At 36.0% G+C, this 16,800-nt stretch overlaps 1 non-coding gene and 7 pseudogenes across 1 annotated transcript; all 8 read left to right on the forward strand.

Annotated features, from left to right (window-relative positions):
- The first annotated feature begins 2,502 nt into the window (after positions 1-2,502).
- LOC122336269 lies at positions 2,503-2,624 on the forward strand (annotated as a pseudogene).
- Positions 2,625-3,718: 1,094 nt separating this feature from the next.
- Positions 3,719-3,837, forward strand: LOC122336231 (annotated as a pseudogene).
- Positions 3,838-4,112: 275 nt separating this feature from the next.
- LOC122336271 lies at positions 4,113-4,221 on the forward strand (annotated as a pseudogene).
- Positions 4,222-4,504: 283 nt separating this feature from the next.
- Positions 4,505-4,623, forward strand: LOC122336265 (annotated as a pseudogene).
- Positions 4,624-4,904: 281 nt separating this feature from the next.
- Positions 4,905-5,012, forward strand: LOC122336274 (annotated as a pseudogene).
- A 281-nt stretch (positions 5,013-5,293) lies between these two features.
- LOC122336264 lies at positions 5,294-5,412 on the forward strand (annotated as a pseudogene).
- A 5,890-nt stretch (positions 5,413-11,302) lies between these two features.
- LOC122336292 lies at positions 11,303-11,421 on the forward strand. The gene has a single exon (XR_006249189.1). It is a non-coding gene; the product is annotated as a 5S ribosomal RNA (ribosomal RNA).
- Positions 11,422-11,705: 284 nt separating this feature from the next.
- Positions 11,706-11,824, forward strand: LOC122336230 (annotated as a pseudogene).
- The last annotated feature ends 4,976 nt before the right edge of the window (positions 11,825-16,800 follow it).

Genomic DNA, 16,800 nt, shown 5'->3' on the forward strand with positions numbered 1-16,800 from the left:
GTCTCAATTTTTTAAAATAGGGAGCTTTTTGTAGCAGCTTTCGCTTATAGCCACACCGCCCTGTTCTACACGCTGATCCTGCTCCATCTCAGAAGCTAAGCAGAGTTGGGGCCTAGTTAAAGTACTTGGATAGGGGAGCTGCCACAAAGGAATACCAGGTGCTATAGGCTTTTGAGTTTTTTCTACTACTCTATCTAATACACTGGCCCTTAGTGTGGTCAAAGCTTCGATCTGTTTCTTTGCTTGCCTGTACTGCCATTCAATTGCCCAGCTCTTTAAAGTATCTGTTCTTTAAACAGGATTTGACTGTTTTTAACTTTATAACTATTACTCTTATCTTTTAATGCAGCTCATTTGGAAGTATTTATTTTTTTTTGTATTTCATTCATTGCTTATCTGATGTAATGGCAATTGAGTGTGTGCACCCACTCCAAAATAGGGGGCTTTACCTTGGCACAAACACGGCCATACCACTCCTGCTCCACGCCTGAATCTCGCCTGATCTCAGAAGCTAAGCAGAGTTGGCCCTGAAGCATAATTTCTGATGGGGAGACTGCACACAGATACCAGGTGTGCAAGTTTTGAGTTTTTTCACTACTTATCTAATACACTTGGTCTTCAGTGTGTGGTCAAAGTTTGACATTAGTTTCTTTGCTTTCTCTACTGCTTATTATTTAATCTAATTGCCTTTAAAGTAGCTGTTCTTTAAACAGAGTTTGATTGCTTTTAACTACTTAACTAATGCTCTTATCTTTAATGTAACTTATATTTTGAAGTATTTTTTTTTTTTTTTTTTTTTTTATTTAATTCATTGCTGCTCTAGTATAGTAATTCTAGTGTACCTCACTCCAAAATAGGGCTTTTTGCAGCAGCTTTGGCTTACGGCCATACTAATTCTGTTCTAGCAGCCTGAATCCTCGTCTGATCTCAGAAGCTAAGCAGAGTTGGGCCTAGTTAGTACTTGGGATGGGGGACTGCCTAGGAAATACCAGGAAGCTGTAAGTTTTTGAGTTTTTTCACTACTTATCTAATACACTGCCCACAGTGTGGCCAAAGTTTGACCAACTCTTTGGCTTTCCCTTACTGCTTATTTAGTTCAATTGCCTTTAAAGTATGGATTATTTAAACCAGAAGTTTGACTGTTTTTTAACACTACTTAACTAATGCTCTTATCTTTATTGTAGATCATTTTTGAAGCATTTTTTTTTTGTATATCATTCATTACTTATCTAGTATAATGGCAATTTTAGTGTGCCTCACCCTTAAAATAGGGCTTTTGCAGCAGCTTTGAGCTTCACGACACATCACCTCTGTTCACGCCTGATCTCAGAAGCTAAGCAGAGCTGGGCCTAGTTAGTACTTGGATGGGGAGATCGCCTAGGAATACCAGGTGCTGTAAAGTTTTGAGTTTTTTCACTGCTTATCTAATACATTTGGTCTATGAATTGTGGTCAAGATTTGACCAGCTCTTGCTTCCTTGAATTACTGCTTATTTAATTCAATTGCCTTTAAAGTAGCAGTTATTTAAACAGAGTTTGACTGTTTTTAACTACTTGCCCACGCTCTTTATCTTTTTATTGGCAAGATCATTTTGAAGTATTTTTTTTTGTATATCATTCATTACTTATCTAGTATAATGGCACTTGAGTAAAATTGTTCACTTAAAATAGGGGCTTTTGCAGCAGCTTTCGCTTACGGCCATACCACCCTGTTCACGCCCTGATCTCAGAAGTTAAGCAGAGTTGGGCCTAGTTAGTACTCTTGGATGGGAGACTGCTTTCCAGGGAATACCAGGTGAAGCAAGTTTTTGAGTTTTTTCATTACTTGATCTAATACACTGGCTCCATAGTGTGGCCAAAGTTTGACCAACTTTTGGCTTTCCCCTTACTGCTTATTTGATTCAATTCGCTTCCTTAAAGTAGCTATACTTTTGCCAGAGTTTAATTGTTTTTAACTACTTAACTAATGCCTTATCTTTAATGTAGCTCATATATTCGTAACTATTTTTTTTTTGTACTTCATTCATTACTTATTCAGTATAATGGTACTGAATGCTGCCATAATCTTAAAATAGGGGCTTTTGCAGCAGCTTGCTTCACCATGACGCTACTGCCCTGTTCACGCCTGATCTCGCCTGATCTCAGAAGCTAAGCAGAGTTGGGCCTAGTTAGTACTTGGATGGGAGACTGTCTAGGGAGAAATACCAGGTGCTGTAAGCACTGAGTTTTCACTACTTATCTAATACACTGGCCCTCAGTGTGGCCAAAGCTTGACCAGCTCTTTGCTTTCCCTTACTGCTTATTTAATTCAATCTGCCTTTAAAGTAGCTGTTCTTTTAAACAGAGTTTGACTGTTTTTAACTACTTAACTAATGTTCTTATCTTTAATGTAGCTCATTTCCTGAAGTATTTTTTTTTTTTTGTATTTCATTCATTACTTATCTAGTATAATGGCACTTAGTGTGCCTCACCTTAAAATAGGGGCTTTTGCAACAGCTTTTGGCTTCACGGCCATACCACCCTGTCCACGCCTGATCCTCGTCTGATCTCAGAAGCTAAACCCAGAGTTGGGCCTAGTTAGTACTTGGATGGGAGACTGCCTAGGAATACCAGGTGCTGTAAGTTTTTGAGTTTTTCACTACTTATCTAATACACTGGCCACATAGTGTGGTCAAGAAGTTTGACCAGCTCTGCTTTCCCTTACTGCTTATTTAATTCAATTGCCTTTAAAGTAGCTGTTCTTTAAACAGAGTTTGACTGTTTTTAACTACTTAACTAATGCTCTTATCTTTAATGTAGCTCATTTTTGAAATATATTTTTTTGTATTTCATTCATTACTTATCTAGTATAATGGCACTTAGTGTGCCTCACCTTAAAATAGGGGGATTTTGCAGCAGCTTTCTGCTTACTGGCCATACCACCACCTGTTCACGCCCCGGATCTCAGAAGCTAAGCAGAGTTGGGCCTAGTTAGTACTTGGATGAGAGACTGCCTAAGGAATACCAGGTGCTGTAGGTTTTGAGTTTTTCACTACTTATCTAATACACTGGTTCCCTTAGTGTGGTCAAAGTTTGACCAGCTCTTTGCTTTCCCTTACTGCTTATCATAATTCAATCTTGTCTCCCTTTAAAGTAGCTGTTCTTTTAAACAGAGTTTGACTGTTTTAACTACTTAACTAATGCCCTTATCTTTAAAAATGTAGCTCATTTTGAAGTATTTTTTTTTTTTTTTTTGTATTTCATTCATTGCTTATCTCAGTATAATGGCATGAGTGTGCCTCACCATGAAATAGGGGGGGGCTTTTTGGCAGCTTTTTCGCTTCTTTGCCACACCGCCCTGTTCACGTCTGATCTCGTCTAACTCTCAGAAGCTAAGCAGAGTTGGGCCTAGTTAGTACTTGGATAGGAGACTGCCTAGGAAAACCAGGTGCTCTGTAAGTTTTGAGTTTTTCACTACTTATCTAATACACTGGCCCTTTAGTGTGGCCATAAAAGTTTGACCAGCTCTTTGCTTCCCTTACTGCTTATTTAATTCAATTGCCTTTAAAGTAGCTGTACTTTAAACAGAGTTTGACTGTTTTTAACTACTTAACTAATGCTCTTATCTTTAATGTAGCTCATTTTGAAGAGATTTTTTTGTATTTCATTCATTACTTATCTAGTATAATGGCATTTAGTGTGCCTCACCTTAAAATAGAGGGCTTTTTGCAGCAGCTTTGGCTTACGGCCATACCACCCTGTTCACGCCTGATCTCGTCTGATCTCAGAAGCTAAGCAGAGTTAGGCCTAGTTAGTACTTGGATAGGAGACTGCCTAGGAATACCAGGTGCTGTAAGTTTTGAGTTTTTCACTACTTATCTAATACACTGGCCCATAGTGTGGTCAAAGTTTGACCAGCTCTTTGCTTTCCCTTACTGCTTATTTAATTCAATTGCCTTTAAAGTAGCTGTTTTTTAAACAGAGTTTGACTGTTTTTAACTACTTAACTAATGCTCTTATCTTTAATGTAGCTCATTTTGAAGTATTTTTTTGTATTTCATTCATTACTTATCTAGTATAATGGCACTTAGTGTACCTCACGCCTTAAAATAGGGGGCTTTTTGCAGCAGCTTTGCTTATGGCCATACCACCCTGTTCACGCCTGATCTCAGAAGCTAAGCAGAGTTGGGCCTAGTTAGTTCTTGGATGGGAGACTGCCTAGGAATACCAGGTGCTGTAAGTTTTTTGAGTTTTTTTCACTACTTATCTAATATACTGACCCTTAGTGTGGTCAAAGTTTGACCAGCTCTCTTTGCTTTCCCTTACTGCTTATTTAATTCAATTGCCTTTAAAGTGGCTGTTCTTTAAACAGAGTTTGACTGTTTTTAACTACTTAACTAATGCTCTTATCTTTAATGTAGCTCATTTTGAAGTATTTTTTTTTTTGTATTTCATTCATTACTTATCTAGTATAATGGCACTTAGTGTGCCTCACCTTAAAATAGGGGCTTTTTGCAGCAGCTTTAAACTACGGCCATACCACCCTGTTCATGCCTGATGTAGTCTGATCTCAGAAGCTAAGCAGAGTTGGGCCTGGTTAGTACTTGGATGGGAGACTGCCTAGGAATACCAGGTGCTGTAAGTTTTGAGTTTTTTCACTACTTATCTAATACACTGGCCCTTAGTGTGGTCAAAGTTTGACCAGCTCTTTGCTTTCCCTTACTGCTTATTTAATTCAATTGCCTTTAAAGTAGCTGTTCTTTAAACAGAGTTTGACTGTTTTTAACTACTTAACTAATGCTCTTATCTTTAATGTAGCTCATTTTGAAGTATTTTTTTTTTTGTATTTCATTCATTACTTATCTAGTATAATGGCACTTTAGTGTGCCTCACCTTAAAATAGGGGGCTTTTTGCAGCAGCTTTAAGCTTACGGCCATACCACCTGTTCACGCCTGATCTCAGAAGCTAAGCAGAGTTGGGCGTAGTTAGTACTTGGATGGGAGACTGCCTAGGAATACTAGGTGCTGTAAGTTTTTGAGTTTTTTCACTACTTGTCTAATACACTGGCCCTTAGTGTGGTCAAAGTTTGACCAGCTCTTTGCTTTCCCTTACTGCTTATTTAATTCAATTGCCTTTAAAGTAGCTCTTCTTTAAACAGAGTTTGACTATTTTTTTAACTACTTAACTAATGCTCTTATCTTTAATGTAGCTCATTTTGAAGTATTTTTTTTTTGTATTTCATTCATTACTTATCTAGTATAATGGCACTTAGTGTGCCTCACCTTAAAATAGGGGACTTTTTGCAGCAGCTTTAGCTTGCGGCCATACCACACTGTTCACGCCTGATCTCGTCTGATTGCAGAAGCTAAGCAGAGTTGGGCCTAGTTAGTACTTGGATGGGAGACTGCCTAGGAATACCAGGTGCTGTAATTTTTGGCGCTAGAGAGCACATAGGAGTTTGTTGGCTGCAGTAGGGAGAGGAAGGCTCTCCTCCATTTTGGTGTAATTTTTGTGTTTGTATTTTGCTTTTTCTTTAGTTTAAGTTAGTTTTTTGTTGTTTTTTCAGTTATAAAACCACCCAACAGCAGCTTTTTGCTTGCTGGAGGGTGGTTACTCTTTCTATTTTTCTTTTTCCTCTTTTCTTAAATGGACGGATTAATGGCAAATGACACTGGACTGGCACGAGGAACACGAGGGGCAAACGACAATGCAATGGCACGAGGAACATGCACGGCAAAGCGACACTGGAACGGCACAAAGGAACACACAAGGCAAAGCGACACTGGAAAGGGAGGAGGAACACACACGGCAAACGACAATGGACTGGATAAGCGACTACGAGTTGGAAAGAAAATGGATCAAAACATGAAGAACAGGGTCAACGAAAGGAAATATTTAAAGGAGGCTACGGTGATTGTGAATGTGGAAAATGTGAGCGATGTGACAGCGGTGGATATAATTAAAGCAGTGACGGGAAGATCGGTGAAGGAAAGATTTTAGCTGTTAGGCCAAAACCATCAAATGAGTATGAAATTACACTTGAGCGGGAGGAGGACACTGAGATACTAATGGATGGATTGGACATTAAAGGTATAACCTTTGAGGTTAAAAGACTGCATAACAGGGACTATGTTGTTTCTTTCATGCACCTTCCTGCTTACATAGATGATGAGGATATTTTAAATAAATTAGAACAATGGGGAGTAACTCCCTTATCTTTGATTAAAAGAAGGGTGTATCCGGGCACTAACATAGAGGATGGCACTCGCTTTGCAAAGGTGAGGTTCCCAAGAGAGGTGGTCTCATTGCCATATAGCACAAAAATGGAGACAGCGGAAGGGCCACAATATTTCCGGGTGATACACAGTCACCAGGTGAAAACTTGTCGGCTGTGTATGAGTCCGGATCACATGGTAAAGGACTGTCCAGAGTTCAGGTGCTACAAATGTGACGGGAGAGGCCACTTTGCAAGGGACTGCAATGCTGTTAAGTGCCTGGATTGCCGAGAGGTTTTAGACAAATGTAATTGCTGGATCGAGAATGAGGAGGATGAAGAGGAGCAGGTGAGCGGGCAGGTGCATGAAGGAGATACAGAAATAGATCAAGAGGAGAAACTACAAAAATAATGACATTAAAGAAGGAATGGACAAAGGAAAAAAAGAATTGGAACAAACACGTCAAAAGGAAGAGAAAGAGATAAAGATGGACAGGACTATAGACCAAAAAAGTGTACCGGACAGAGCAGAACAAAGGACAACGAACAGAATATGGAAATGGATAAAGGAATGGAAGAGGAAAATTCAGCGAAATCAAGTAAAAGGAGAAGACCAATAAAGGTAATGCCAAACATTGAAGTAGCTAAAAAAGACTGGTTAAAAACAAAATGTGGATAAAAATGAGGCGGTAAAGGACTTAAAGGAGATGGAATGAAGAAATGGTTGTCATGAATGTCATTTTAAGAACTGTCTTTTGGGTTATGGTTTTAAGAATGGTTGCTTTTAATGCTAGAGGGTTAGTGGATATAAGAAAATTTGAAAATGTCAAGGAAATGTGTAAAAATGAGGATGTGATTATGTTGCAAGAAACTAACTGGAAAGAAGTACATATAAGTGAAGTAAGGAAAATATGGAATGGGAAGATTTTGTATAATAATGGTGATGATAGAACTGGAAGAGGAGTTGCAGTACTAATAAGAGAAAGCAGTGATGTAACATGTAATGTTGTTTATAACGATGGAGTTGGAAAATGTATGGCGTTTGAAATGGAATATGAAGATAGGAAAATACTTGGTATAAATATACATGCACCAACAAAAGAGAAAGAGAAGAGGAGTATTACAATGTTTTACGAAAATGTATAAGGAAATATAAGGAAATTATTATTATGGGGGATTTTAATGTTGTGTTTAGTAAACTGGATATGGCTGAGGGAATGACTTTTAAGACAGACACAGGACGAAAAGAGTTAAAATTGTTGATGGAAGAAAATAACTTGATTGATGTATGGAGGGAAAGGAATGAAAAGAAAAAGGAATTTTCAAGAAGACAAATAGTGGGTAATTTTATGTGTAAAACAAGAATAGATTTCATTTTATGTACAAGAAATATAGAACGGTTTTTAGGGAAAATAAGGTATAAAGAAACAACTTTAAGTGATCATAAACCTATTTTTATGCAAATAGATTGGAACATAGTGAAAAGAGGTCCGGGAGTATGGGTTTTAAACACTGAGGTTCTAAAGAATCAAGATTATGTTTTAAGTGTACAAGAGATCATTACAAGGGAAAAAGAAGACGGAATGTATAGAGAAGATAAAAGAATTTGGTGGGAAAATGTGAAACATGAAATCAGAAAGTTTACAATAAAATACTGTGGGTTGGTGCAGAGATGTAAAAAGAGAAAGGAAAGAGAAATAAGAGAACAATTAGAAAAGGAAATGAATAAGAATGAAAAAGACTTGCAAAAAATTAAGGAAATGGAAGAAGAATGTAAAGAAATAGAAGAAAATAAATATAAAGGGGCAAGATTAAGAAGCAAAGCAAAGTACACAGTGGAAGGAGAGAAATGTACAAAGTTTTTCTTTGACTTAGAAGAAAGAAGGAGTGGCACAGACAATCAAGGAACTAAAAAATGAAAATGGGGATATGGTGGAAACAAATGAGGGGATTTTAAAAGCCATAAAAGAATATTATGAGAAGTTATTTAGGGCAGAAGGAGTAAACGATAAAGATAAAAACAAGTTACTAAAGAAAATTAAGACAAAAGTCGGGGAGGAGGATAAAAAAGAGTGTGAGCAAGAGATAAGTGAGGAAGAAATAAAAAGAGCAATAAGTGAACTGAATAAAAGGAAAAGCCCGGGCCTGGATGGGTTAGGGAATGAATTTTACAAGATATTTAAGGATTTTTAACCGGTATTTAAAAAAAGAAGTGTATGAAGAGATCTTTAGGAAAGAGGAAATGAATCAGAGAATGGGGATGGGATTAATAAAACTCATATATAAGAGAAAAGGAGAGAAAGTAGACTTAAAAATTACAGACCGATCACAATGCTGAATACAGATCTGAAAATTTTAACAAAAGTTTTAGCCAACAGACTGAAAGAAGTAATGCCATCTATAATTGAAACAAATCAAGTGTATGGAGTTAAAGGGAAAGATATAGCGGACACAACGATAAGCATAATAGACAGAATAAGGTATATGAAGGAAAAAAACAAGGATATGTAATCAGTTTGGATTTTGAAAAAGCTTTTGACAGAGTGGAACATGAATATTTATTTGGAATTTTAAGAGCGTACGGGTTTGGTGAAAATTTTGTCAAGTGGATTACGATTTTATATAGGGAGCAATAACAAGAGTAAAATGTAATGGTTTTTTAACAGAATGTTTTAAAATTACTAGGTCAATAAGGCAAGGATGTCCATTATCAGCGCTCTTATATTCACTAGTAGCAGAACCACTAGGATTAGCAGTAAAAACAGAGGAAGACATAAGAGGAATAAGCATTGAAGGAAGTGGGGGAAATGAAAAAATATTTCAATATGCAGATGATACAACCATAATTGTTAAGGATATAGAGAGTGTTAAAAAAGTAATGGAAGTGGTACAGACGTTTTGTAGGGGATCAGGAGGCAAGATAAATGAAGAGAAAACGGTATATATGAGATTTGGAGGAGTGGTTGGTGTAACGGATTGTTTTAATTTTAAAGAAACGGAAGAAGTAAAGATTTTAGGTGTTTTAATGGGAAAAAACGAAAAAAATGTTAAAGAAGTAATGTGGGAAGAAATACTAGGAGGAATTGAAAGAAGGCTAATTTTTTGGAAATTGAGAACGTTAAGTTTAAAAGGAAAAGTTTTAATTTTAAATGTGCTAATGGTGACAAAGTTGTGGTATGTTTTGTATGTGACTGCAATGCCAATGTGGGTGGAAAAAAGGCTGAAAAAATGTTTTTTAGATTTTTTATGGAATGGCAAACCGCCAAGAATTTCATACAGTACATTAATAGGAGAGGCAGGGAAGGGAGGGATGGGATTAATTGATGTGGAACAAAGAAAAAATAGCTTAAGAGTGAAAATAATAAAAAAATACCTAGATGAGGGAAACAAAGCAGCATGGAAAAAGACAATGGAATATTTTTTAAACAAATGTGGCAATTTTAATTTGGGAGACAATATTTTATGGATGAAAACTAAGAATTGGATGGTGGAAGTGTTGCCAGATTTTTATAAAGAACTGATGAGCGCCTGGGGGAAATTTTTAATTAATGTTAATTTTAATCCACAAGGTCGAGAGAGCATTTTAAATCAGCCTTTATTTCTAAACAATGGCATTTTAAACCAAGGGAAAGAGATTTTTTATAAGAAATGGTGGGATGTTGGGATCACAAGAATCAGAGATGTTTTATATGAATTTAAGGAGGGTTTTTTACCAATGCAGCACATAATAGACGCAATGGAAGAGGCTAAAGAGGATTTTAATAAAACAGAAATAAGAAATAAATATGAAGTAATAAAAGAAGCAATACCCAAAGAGTGGATAAAACAAATAGAAAACATGGAAGAAGAGCAGCAAGAGAAAGAGGTATTTGTGAAGTTGGGAGAAAAACAATTTTATTTTAAAGAATGCACAGTCAAAATGATTTATGATTTCTTTAGAGAGGAATCTTTAAGAAAACCTGTCGTCAATATGTATTGGGTACAGAAATTTGAAGATCTTAAGGAAGATGACATTTGGAATAACATGAAAGGAAGAATGATAGATGCACGACTGGAAAGCTTAGAGTTTCTTATTAGGCACAAAGCGGTTTTTACTGATGTTTTATTGAAAAAAATAGGAATGGAACCAAGTGAAAGATGTAAAGTCTGCAATGCTGAAAACGAAAATTTTTTACACTTGTTTTTAAATTGCAGAGAATTGGACATTTTAATGAAACCTGTAAAAGACTAATCGAAATGTTAAGAGGGGAACAAAAGAGAAAAAAATAGAATGGAGCAGAGTGATATTGTTGGGTATAGAAGAAAAGTGTAAACACAAAAAGATGATAAATTTGATTGTCATGCTAATGAAATGTGCAATATGGGAAAGAAGAGCAGAGGCAAAAAAACAGGAAAATGTAATAGATGTATGGAATGTTTTCAAAAGGAAGTTTGAGAAATATGTAGAACATTTACATTGTTATTTTAAGCAAGAAAACAAATTGCAAGACTTTTACAAAGTGTTTGATTCAGATATGTACAATGTTTGTAAAAGTTTGATTTAAAAATGCCAGTAACAGAATGATTTTGATGATGTTTTTTCTTTTTAGTATTTAATGTATTTTATTTAATTGAAGAAAATGTAAAAATACAAAGTGTATAGAAAGAGACTTGCTGTACTGGATGGACTAAGTGATGAATTGTAAACTTTATGTTTTTATCATATTTTTCTAAAAAAAAAAAAAAAAATTCTCGCCTGATCTCAGAAGATCTGATCTCAGAAGCTAAGCAGAGTTGGGCCTAGTTAGTACTTGGATGGGAGACTGCCTAGGAATACCAGGTGCTGTAAGTTTTGAGTTTTTCACTACTTATCTAATACACTGGCCCTTAGTGTGGTCAAAGTTTGACCAGCTCTTTGCTTTCCCTTACTGCTTATTTAATTCAATTGCCTTTAAAGTAGCTGTTCCTTAAACAGAGTTTGACTGTTTTTAACTACTTAACTAATGCTCTTATCTTTAATGTAGCTCATTTTGAAGTATTTTTTTTTTTTGTATTTCATTCATTACTTATCTAGTATAATGGGACTTAGTGTGCCTCACCTTAAAAATAGGGGCTTTTGCAGCAGCTTTCGCTTACGGCCATACCACCCTGTTCACGCCTGATCTCGTCTGATCTCAGAAGCTAAGCAGAGTTGGGCCTAGTTAGTACTTGGATGGGAGACTGCCTAGGAATACCAGGTGCTGTAAGTTTTTGAGTTTTGTCACTACTTATCTAATACACTGGCCCTTAGTGTGGTCAAAGTTTGACCAGCTCTTTGCTTTCCCTTACTGCTTATTTAATTCAATTGCCTTTAAAGTAGCTGTTCTTTAAACAGAGTTTGACTGTTTTTAATTACTTAACTAATGCTCTTATATTTAATGTAGCTCATTTTGAAGAAGTTTTTTTATTTTTTTTTGTATTTCATTCATTACTTTAGTATAATGGCACTTAGTGTGCCTCACCTTAAAATAGGGGGCTTTTTGCAGCAGATTTCGCTTACGGCCATACCACCCTGTTCACGCCTGATCTCGTCTGATCTCAGAAGCTAAGCAGAGTTGGGCTTAGTTAGTACTTGGATGGGAGACTGCATAGGAATACCAGGTGCTGTAAGTTTTGAGTTTTTCACTACTTATCTAATACACTGGCCTTTAGTGTGGTCAAAGTTTGACCAGCTCTTTGCTTTCCCTTACTGCTTATTTAATTCAATTGCCTTTAAAGTAGCTGTTCTTTAAACAGAGTTTGACTGTTTTTAACTACTTAACTAATGCTCTTATCTTTAATGTAGCTCATTTTGAAGTATTTTTTTTTTTGTATTTCATTCATTACTTATCTAGTATAATGGCACTTAGTGTGCCTCACCTTAAAATAGGGGGCTTTTTGCAGCAGCTTTCGCTTACGGCCATACCACCCTGTTGGCGCTAGAGAGCACACAGGAAGTTGTTGGCTGCAGTAGAGAGGAAGGCTCTCCTCCATTTTGTGTTAATTTTTGTCTTTGTATTTTGCTTTTTCTTTAGTTAAAGTTAGTTTTTGTTTGTTTTTTCAGTTATAAAACCACCCAACAGCAGCATTTTTGCTTGCTGGAGGGTGGTTACGCCTTTTTATTTTTCTCTTTTTCCTTTTTTCAATGGACGGATTAACGGCAAAGCGACACTGGACTGGCACGAGGAACAAGCATGGCAAACGACTCTGGACTGGCACGAGGAAGAAGCATGGGAAACGATATTGGACTGGCACGAGGAACAAGCATGGCAAACGACACTGGACTGGCACGAGGAAGAGGCACGGCAAGCGACACTGGACTGGATGGCGAGACACGTATGACAAGCGACACTGGTCTGGATTACCGACAACGAGAAGAACATGGAAAAACCTAGACACAAGAGACAAGTTTGGCAGAAGAAGATATTTAAAGGAGGCGACTGTGATTGTGAATGTGGAGAATGTAAGTGAGGTGAGAGCTGTGGATATTATAAAAGCGGTGACGGATAAATGTGGAAATGGGAATATTTTGGCGTTAAGACCAAGGCAAGGAAAAGAATATGAACTTACAATGGAAAAGGAAGAAGCATGTGAGGAATTGACTGATGGACTTTTAATAAAAGGGGTGAACTGCGAGATAAAAAATTGCAAAATAGAGATTACGTTGTTTCCTTCATGCACCTGCCCGTCTATCTTGATGATAATAAAATTTTAGGGAAATTGGAAGGATGGGGAGTTAATCCCATGTCAAATGTTAAAAGAAGATGCTACCCGGGCACTGACATTGAGGACGGAACAAGGTTCCTAAAAGTTAGATTCCCCAAAGAAGTGACATCGTTGCCATATAGCACAAAGTTGGAAACAGCCGAGGGCCGCAGTATTTTAGGGTGATGCACAGCCATCAGGTGAAGACCTGTAGGCTGTGCATGAGCCCAGGACACCTGCTTAAAGAATGCCCAGATTTTAAGTGCTATAAGTGCGAGGAGAGGGGACATTTTGCAAGAGATTGCAATGCTGTCAGATGCCCGGAGTGTCATGGAGTTTTAAATAAATGTGAATGTTGGATGGAGGGAGAGGAAGGAGGTAGGGAAGATCGGATGGGCGGACAGGTGCATGAAGGAAACAACGAGGAGGAAAGACAAATTGATGAAGAACAAGAGGAAGAAGGACTACAACAAAAAAAAGAAACAGAAGAGGAATCAGACAACATAGAGGAACGTGAAGGAGAAAAAGAGAATGACAAAGACAAGGAACAGACAACAGAACAGGACACTCAGTGGACGGAAATGGAAATAGCGGACAGTTTTAAAACTTTTCTAGATGATGTGGAGAGAGATGGACAAGGAATAGAAGTTCAAAGCAAAGAAATGGACAGTGAAGAAGAAACAAGGACAAACAGTATGGGAAAAAGACAGGGAGAGAGGACAAATAAGAAGGAGAACAATAAAGGTAAAAACCAAACGTGGAAAATGCAAGGAAAAAAATAATGACAAGTGCAAACAGGTATGAAGCGTTAAGAGGGCTGGAGGGAGAAGATGGAGAATAATGGTTTTTAAGTATTTATTTTCTTTTTTTAATGGTTTTTAGTTGTGTTACTTTTTAATGCAAGGGGACTGATGGACATGAGAAAGTTTGAAAGAGTGAAAGAAAAATGTAAAGGAGAAGATGTTATCGTTTTGCAAGAAACAAATTGGAAAGAGAGTGTGATGGTGGACTATAAAAAGAAATGGGATGGAGATATTTTGTATAACAATGGAGATGGAAGGCTTGGAAGAGGAGTGGCTTTTTAATGAGAAAAAATGTTTTTAATTCAAGCAATGTAGTGTATAAAGATAAGATGGGGAAATGTATGGTGGTTGAAGTAAATTGTGAAGGACGTGAACTGATTTTAGCCAATGTACACGCACCAACAGAAGAGAAAGAAAAGAAAGAGTTTTTTAATGTTTTAAGAAATATTGTAAAGAAGTATAAAGAAATAATAATGATGGGGATTTTAATACTGTTTTTAGCAAGCAGGATATGGCGGAGGAATGGTTTTTAAATCAGACACAGGGAGAAATGAATTAAAGGAACTGATGAGAGAAAATAACTTAATAGATGTGTGGGGGAAATGAATGGAGGAAAAAGGAGTTTTCAAGAAGGCAAATAGTAGGGAACTTTATTTGTAAAACAAGAATTGATTATGTGTTATGTACAAGAAATGTAGGGAATTTTATTGAAAAAATCAGATATGAAGAAACCAGTTTTAGTGATCATAAGTTTTTACGTTTTAAAATAGATTGGAGCAACATGCAAAGGGGTCAGGAGTATGGATTTTAAATACAGAGATTTTAAAGAATGAAGACTATGTTTTGAAGGTTAAAGAGGTCATTGAAAAGGAAAAGGAAAATGAAATGTATACAGAGGATAAGAGAATCTGGTGGGAGAATGTCAAATTTTTAATCAAAAATTTTCAATCAAATATTGTAGTACTTTGAGGAAATGCAAAAGGTTCAAAGAAAGAGAAATAAAGAAGAGTTTGGAAATTGAATTGAATAAAGAAAATAAAGACATACTAAAGATAAAGGAAATGGAGGGAAGACTGAAAGAAATAGAAGAAAAAGAATATGAGGGGGCGAGGTTAAGAAGCAAAGCTAAATATCTTGTGGAGGGTGAAAAATGCACAAAATTCTTTTTTGATTTGGAAAAAAAGAAAGGGAAAGCTGATATTATAAAGGAAATACGAGGAAAAATGGAGAAATTGTAGAAGGTAATGAAAATATTTTAAAAGAAATAAAGGATTTTTATGAGGATCTGTTTAGTGCAAGGGCGTGGAAGAGAAGGGAAAAAGAAACTGCTGAATCAGATAAAAGCAAAAGTAAGTGAGGAAGATAAAAAGATTGTGACCAAGTAATCAGAGAAGAAGAGAGAGATCGAAAGAGCAATAAATGAACTGAATAAAAAAAAGAGTCCGGGAATAGACGGTTTGGGAACTGAATTTTATGTATGTTTTAAAGGGGTTTTAACAAAGATTTTAAATGAGGTTTTTAAAGAAATTTTTGAAAAAGAAGAAATTAATGAAAGAACGAGGATGGGGTTAATGAAGCTGGTATATAAAAGGAAGGGTGAAAAAATAGATTTAAAAACTATAGGCCAATTACAATGTTGAACACGGATCTTAAAATTTTAGCCAAGGTTTTAGCAAACAGATTAAAGGAAGTTATGCCAAGCATAATTGAAACAAACCAAGCATACAGGTGAAAGGAAGGGATATAGATGACATAAAAATGAGTATAAGAGATACAATATGGTACATGAAGGATAAAGGTGAAGATGGATATATAATTAGTTTGGACTTTGAAAAAGCTTTTGATAGGGTGGAACACAGGTATTTATTTGAGGTTTTAAGGAGTTTTGGTTTTGGGGGAATTTTATCAAATGGATAGAGATTTTATACAAGGGTGCTTTAACAAGGATAAAATGTAATGGGTTTTAACAGACTGTTTTAAAATCACAAGATCAATTAGGCAGGGTTGTCCGCTTTCAGCTTTACTTTATTCACTTGTATCAGAACCATTGGGACTGGCTATAAAACAAAAAGAAGGAATAATAGGTATAGAAATTGTGAAAACAATGAAGGGAAGGTTTATCAATATGCTGATGACACAACGATAATTGTAAAAAGAAAGGATAGTGTCAAAGAAGTTATGAATGTTGTAAAAGAATTTTTGTAAAGGATCTGGGAGTAAAATAAATGAGGAGAAAACAGTATATATCAGATTTGGGAAAGCTATGATTTTAACGGATTGTTTTAACTTCAAGGAAGTGGAACAAATTAAGATTTTAGGAATTTTAATGGGGAAAAATGAGAGAAAAGTAAGAGATGAAATGTGGGAGGAACTAGTAACAGAAATAGAGAGAAGGTTAAACTTTTGGAAACTGAGAACACTAAACTTAAAAGGGAAGGTTTTAATATTGAATGTTTTAATGGTTTCTAAGCTGTGGTATGTTTTAAATGTATCTGAGATGCCTTTGTGGACAGAAAAGAGGTTGAAGAAATGTTTTCTTGACTTTTTATGGGAGGAAAACCAGCAAGAATAGCATATAATACGATTTTAGGGGCGGTGGAAAAGGGGGGATTAGGTTTAATGGATGTAGAACAGAGAAAAAATGCTTTGAGAGTTAAAATAGTAAAGAAATACCTACAAGAAGAGAGCAAATTTGAGTGGAAAAAAACAATGAAATATACTTTTAAACAAATGTGGGAATTTTAACATGGGGATGGTATTTTATGGATGAAAACAAAAATTTGGATGACAGAAGGATTACCTGAGTTTTACAGAGAAATGTTTAGTGCCTGGGGAAAATTTTTAAGTAAAATTGTATACAACCCTCAAAGAAGAGAAAACATTTTAAATCAACCCCTGTTCTTAAATAACAACATTTTAAAACAAGACAAAGAACTATTTTTAAGAAATGGATGGAAGTGGGGATAACAAGAGTGAGAGATGTCTTGTATGAATTTAAAGAGGGTTTTTACCAATACAATATATTGTGGATGCAATGGATGAAGCAAAAGAAAGAATATAGCAAACAAGAAATAACAAACAAATATGAAATCCTTAAAAAGC

This window comes from Puntigrus tetrazona, unplaced genomic scaffold (assembly GCF_018831695.1).
Source record: "Puntigrus tetrazona isolate hp1 unplaced genomic scaffold, ASM1883169v1 S000000963, whole genome shotgun sequence".
Taxonomy (NCBI): domain Eukaryota; kingdom Metazoa; phylum Chordata; class Actinopteri; order Cypriniformes; family Cyprinidae; genus Puntigrus; species Puntigrus tetrazona.